Below are 6,987 nucleotides of genomic sequence, written 5' to 3' on the forward strand. Positions count from 1 at the left end.
TATAAATCCCTTTCCCCAGATTATCTCTTTGACTTTATTATTTGAGGATACTTCTTCCCTTGTAGGTTTTAAAAACGAGTAAGCTTTATTGGCTTGAGGATCTTTAAAAAAAATTAAAGTATTGCCAATGCTAAACACTAAATGATCTGGAACATTATAAATCCATTGATCATTGACTCATTTAGTCCTGCTAACATGATAAAGGCACCTTTGGGATCTCAAAGCTTGTATATAGACCTATATGTGGATGGAAAATCCTAAACGTCAAATACCTTTGGTACATAGTGAAAAAAAATCTAATTTTAAAAAACTTCAAGTCAGGACTTCGCACTTGCCCTCACAGAGATTCTGTCCTTTTGCTGCAGCTTAAGTGAGATAAGATGCTAGACCTTTAACCCAGACATCACCCTCATCATCCCAGGCACCAGTTTACCTTACTGAATGAGAATTAAAAATGTATTCACATCCAAAGAGAAATTGAATGTGGTGGAACTGGAGTATGCTCCATTTTTATATCTGTTTTTTGTTTTGTTTTGTTTTTTGGAAATCTCGTGGACTTTGGGCGCTTCTATTATAAATGAAACATCTTTGGTGAGGTGAGAAGTCAGTTATTTCCATCTTGGATTAGATCTATCTTATTAATTTGCTCATTCAACAAATATCCAAGTGCCTATCATGTATTAGGCTTTTGCAAACACTGGAACATAGTGATCACCCCAAAATCAGACAAGCCTTACCTGTATCTTTGCGGAATTTATGTAATTCCCCAGTCATGATTGGCAATTCTTGAAACAAAAGCACAAGTAACTTATGGGAGGTACTTAATAATTATTCATGATTAATTGTGTAGAAACTTTTAGTATTATTATTATTAACATAACTGCTGAGACATCTTCTAGAGCCAAATTTCCTAGAATGTGGTACCAGAAATATTAGCTTAATAAGATATTATCATGTTATATGGAAGGGAGATGAGATAAACCAATGTACTCCAGGACTTCTTAGATCCCTGTTATATTAATGCAAACTTTGAACATGCAAGAAGGGGTATTTTCCCACATTTTTCAAACCCCTTTCATCATAAAACACTGTATGAGTCATAGCTTATTGGTCTATTGACGCATGAAACTCAGCTTGGGAGTTGTTAAAGTTCCATGATTTGGAATTCCCAAGGGGCTCAATAATAAAATTCAAGTGAGGTGAGCAATACACATGTAATACTTCTAGTTAAGGGTTTGGCACCCATTTTTATAGACCTGTATTATAGAGCTATATTGTGCAAATGAAAAATTTATATAGTTAGTTCACATGTAAAACTTGTTACATTAACTGGCTAGTAGAGATTACATAAAAAAATCAAGTCCAGCCAATAAAACAATACTGTTGGAAGATGGAGTTTTAAGAAGTTAATAAATAACTCCTTTTTCCTTCTCGATTTAGAAACTTCCTTTGAGAGACAAGAGAGGTCTCTGGAAGATCCAAATCTAACCTTTATTTCCTGCCGAAGTTGGATTCCTGGATGTAACTTGGGCTGAGGCAACATTGAGCCTCCTGCTACTAGACTTGAGTTCAGAAAAACTTACCAGCCACAAGTAGCACCAAAAACTTCTGCCTCACTCACAGACAAGGCCAAGGGAATCCTGAGCAGGGAGGCAGATCTGGGTCACAGAGGCCCTATATGTGTATCAGCTCTGTCCTTCCAAAAAATAAGGTTTCACTGCAGACATGAATGGTTTCTGGCTCTTATATTCTTTCTGCCCCCCTTCCCATGATGATTTCTAAGCTTTGGGAGAAAGAGTATGATGTGGATGCCCCATTTAGAGCTGAGCACTCCACAGTCTTATTGTCTGTATGTTGATACAGTCTCCATAAAAATCACTATCTACTGCAAGAAGAAGCTTCTCTAGTGAGGGTTGGGAGAAGCATTAATCTATGAGTATAAAGATAAGAACTTGGGACAGCTTAATATTATGTTCATTAGGCAGACTAATATTAAGTTTTCCCCCAGGGCCTATGACCTAACCAGCCACAGGTGTTTGACCCTGTTAACAGTACCATGCATGAGCTCTGTCGTGTGAAGTGGGTTTTAAGTATGATCAGAAAGAGGCTGGTTATCCTCACAATATTTGTGCCACTATTACACCAGTGGAGACATCTTGCCAGGCCAGTCATTCACAGGGTTCACAGGCAGGTAATATTGATTACTTTTCTTCCATGGTGGTATAAGTAGAACCTTTCAATACTATGAAAGCTAGCCAGTAGGTCTGGAGTTTCCAGGTCACTACAAACTTGATTTCTTCATCTTCTGTGGCTCAAGTGTGTAATATCTTTAGGAATAGGGTCTTGTCATCAAGTTCTGGAGGGTAACCAAAAGCAATGGCAATGACCTGTAACATTTGATGAGAGTCGGGGGGTGGCCTGTGGGGTGTCACTAGCAACTCAAAAATAGGTAACCCATGCCTGTCACTAGACTTTTTTATTTGATAGCCTATGGTGTCTGGGACAGGTGACCTCTCCCCATTATAGGGTCATTTCATTTAAATGCCATATATATATATATATATGCATATATGTACACACACACACACACACACACAAAGGTTCTATAGTAGTAGGTATCTTCAAAGGTCTTTAGTGTTACTTGTCCCTCCCCATACTCCCTTCTTCTATGCCACCCTCCCATTTCTCACTCTATTTAACTCTTCCTGTCCAATTATTCTGTTTTCCCCTTTCATAACACCTGTGCTCCCCGTGTCCTTGCCCCACCCCTGCCATCCCTTGAAATCCTCCCTGGCCTCTTATTAGTTTCCTGACTTCTATGGGTACTCCAATGTAGACACACATATCCAAAGTTTCAAATCTAACCACTGATGAATGGATAATGAAAATGTGGTACATATATACAATGATATATTGTTCAGCTACAAATAAAAATGAAATCTTGAAATTCACAGGTAAATGGATGGAGCTGGAAATAATTAGTCTAGAAAGAAAAGTTCTATATGCTCTCCCATGTATGTGGGTGCTAGATTTGAAACTTTGGGCATATGTCTTTGGAAATTAAAAAAAAATATATATATATATATATAAATTTTTTGAAAAATAGACTCCAGGTCTATTCTTTCAAAATATCTGAGAACAGGAACCTAGGATGTTGCATTAAGAAAATCTCAGATAATTGGGGCTGGAGAGATGGCTTAGTGATTAAGAGCACTGACTGCTCTTGAAGAGGACCCAGGTTTGATTCCCAGCACCCACATGGTGGCTAACAACCATCCGTAACTCCAGTTCCGGGGAAATCCGACACCTTCTTCTGACCTCCACGGCATTGCATGACACGGGTGCACTTACACATATGCAGGTAATACACTCATACACATAAAATAAGAATAATAAAATATTTTTAAAATCTCAGATAATCTTTACCATTGTTAAAGCATAAAAGTACTGAGTCATAGAACTGAAAAAAAAAACCTATTTTGTTTAGGAAAATTACCTAACTGTAACTTCTGTGGGTTTAATTTAATTTTTTCTCTCAGTTTTAGATGGTTTAGTATTATGTAGATATGCCTTGGGGAGGTGCTGAAGCGAGTTTTTCCTGATCTGATGCCCAGTCACCATTATCTCTTAGTGGAATCACTATTGTCTGGTAATATTAGTTTTCTGGAAAGTTTTGTTTTCTCTTCCTGGGGTTTCTGTTTCTTTCTCAAAGCACTGTGTTCTTTGAGAAAAGTTTCTGGTGGCTGATCTACCTTGGTCTTATTAAAAGGCAGCGTGTACTCAATATGCACTGATTGGCTTAGCTTCAAATTATTCTTCACTTTGCCTATCAAGATTATTTACTTGCCAGGAAAGAATGTGAACAATTTAACTATTGGGAGGCAGGTATGTCCGTTATGACTGAAAATCCTTAATGGGGTATGCGACTAAATAGAAAGACAAAAAGCATGGTATTCAAAATGAAAATAGACATTTCTCATCACAAATTCCTTAGAATAGTACCTATGTATATTATTTATTGCCAGTGCTATGTGCAGATTAATTATAAGTAAAATTTTAATTGTTACTTTATTCAGAATTTGAAATACCTACAAATAAAGAAAGCTTCCTATTAACTTTTGAATAAATATTCAAGTCCCTTCAGAAATAGTAAGACTTTTAAATGTTTCTGACATGTTTTTAGTCCATTAAACGAAATATTGTTAGGACCTGAAGAAAGTTGCCTTAACTTTTCTTTTGTTGTTATGGTGGTCTGATTTTTAAAAGACTGGATTTAACATGCTAAAAATTCAGAGCTGTTTTGCCGGACATTCCACATCATAAGGAACCCTTTCATTGCTGCTGCAGCTCCTGGGGAGGGGGCTTTGTCACTGTATTCCCTATGAGTTAATTACAATGATAAATTTCATAAGGGGGCACCAGAAATTGCTCCTAGCTCACACTGAGACTGCTTCACATGTGAGTTGAGAATTGATTTGCTCTTCAAGGCACTGTATTGATAGGGTTAAGTATATTGGTAGAAGACCAAGCTATTTAATGCAGATAGACTTTCAAGCAAATCACTATGCTAAATACTTCATAGAAGGACTTCATCTACATATGACAGCAACTGTGACCTTCTTTCAAGATGACATCACTGAATGTCATGTGGCTCTTTATACATTCCAGCCTTGAAAAGAGATAATCTGTGAAAGGCAAAGGAGTCTGATCTCTGCTGTGATAATCTTCAGCAGACAGAAGCTGGGGCTAGGGGGAGGCAGAGCAGCATAGATGTATGTGTGGTGTCTTGTGAATTCTTAGCTTTATTTTTGTTTTAGTAATGTAGATGCTATGACAGGATGGACTGAATTGGCTGATTTGGACTAACAGCAGCTTGTTCTCTGCATTAAAATCAAGAGCTTTTCTGGACTTCTCTGTTCCCTGAGGACCCTTGTCATCTGCATTTTTTTTTTCAATTTGAAGAATACAGACAAAAAAGAAAAAAAAAAAAAAAACAGGGAGCTTCATCTCCCAAAGAGATGTCCGTTTTCTGTCAGTTTTGAAGATTTCTGCTCCAAAATCTACTTTGAGAAGCCCGACCATGCTTGATGACTGAAGGGGAGATGCAACTCCTTTGTAGGGTGTGTTGTAGAAATTCTTCAGGTAACTTTCTTTGCTAAGAGGCCCCTTCTAGATTCCTTTCCAAGCCAGTTTCAGTGAACAACTCTCTTCCCTCTCAAATGGACGAGGGTAGCTCTTCAGTACCATGGAGAGATCTAAGCAGCTCTTAACTGCGTGGGACTGTGACCAAGGCAAGCAACCTGCTGGTGTAAGTTTTCTACATCCTGTCATCATCTATTTCAGACCCATCGTATTTTAGACATATGTGTAGAGGAAACCAAAGTCTAATAAGTCAGTCGGATCGAAACTATAAAAAGAAATGTCCTTTGTTGTGTTTTACATTTGGAAATAACAAATGTTATTTTGAAGTGTCAGTATATTAATGCAAAGATTGTTTTAATATTGCCTTCATTGGTATGTGGATGCTTGGTACTTTGAATTTTCAGTATCTAACTTTTATAAAGTCCATCTCCAATAAATTGTACTGCAATTGAACAAGCCAGTTGCTTTGAAAACAGCATTTTATAAATGTTTGGAAATAGTTCTAAATTGCAGTTTGTTCCCATTTGTAAACAAAAGAATCTCTCTGAAGAGTGTTTTCTGATTTTTTGTTATTCTGAAGGACAGTTAAGCTTTTTAGTCCAAAAGAGTATTTATTATTCTAATGTTGAAACATGTGGGGGATATTTGGTGGTTTAAAATTTAATTGCATCAAATATATGCAGTGAAAACCTATGATAAGCTGAAAACAGATCTTTTAGTAAAATGATGAGATATGGGCCACTGGGGCGGTATTTTAGCATCACCAGAAATATTAGTTTAAAGTATTTCAGCTTAACTGCTTAATCAAAACTTCCAAAATAGGGGTTTGTTTGCTTTTTTGAAGTCATTTTTAACCACCCCTTAAAACCATTGAAGGTATAGTTCTATATTGTGGTATCATATAACCCGTGGAAAAATGATACTTTGAATTACTACCAAGAATGATCCAACAGATATTTTGTTTAGCTATTCAGATTTGTCTAAGAAAACAGTGTTATTTAAAAAGTAATTTAATAATATCATTTCTCAGGATGGTTAAATGTGGTTTTGAACATCTATACTGAACCATATTTTCAAGTCTAATGTGCTATCTGTTTATATTATTATAATATATAACTTATTTCCCTCAATACTTCTCATTCATAAAAAATGATAGTAAATGTAATTTGCTTTACTAAAACCAAATTCAGGTATAGACACCTCTTTCCACCATAAGTGAGTTTCAGATCAATTACTATTATTCTTAACTCTTTAGGAATTTGACATCTGATTTATGGATAAATTGTACTTACTTTGACACTATATAGAGTATATAATTTTAAAAGATGTGACTTTACTAATTTTATATTACAGTGGTATTGTTATATACTTTGTCAGATTTACTTAGTGACTACATTGATGAATTTCTAAACTGATGTCAGTGTTTAAAACAGCTTAGGTTTTTGAAAAGAGTGAGAGGTAGGTTTATCATTATAGCTCTTCTAGTTTTGTTTCCTTGGATTTTATGATTCTGTGTGAAATTTTTACAAGAAATTTTTTTAGTGTTTTCCATACATTAAGTGTACTATGTTACTTAAACCTTCATTCCCTTTTATCATGAGCAGCATTCTATTTCCCAATGGGGGTGGATTTGGACAAACTATTCTGGCTGATGAGATTGTGCCATGGTAATTCAGAGGATTCAGGACTCGTGTCAAAACCTGTGCATGCATTGTGCTTTAAAGTGGGGTATGGGAGGCTATATTAGATCCAGAAATCTATTATCTATCAATCTTTGTCTCAATCTTTCAAGGATGTGATACAATATGATAGTGTCAGAAGTGTAATATTTTTACTTTGTTGTTT

This window comes from Nannospalax galili, unplaced genomic scaffold (assembly GCF_000622305.1).
Source record: "Nannospalax galili isolate Female #2095 unplaced genomic scaffold, S.galili_v1.0 scaffold617, whole genome shotgun sequence".
Taxonomy (NCBI): Eukaryota; Metazoa; Chordata; class Mammalia; order Rodentia; family Spalacidae; genus Nannospalax; species Nannospalax galili.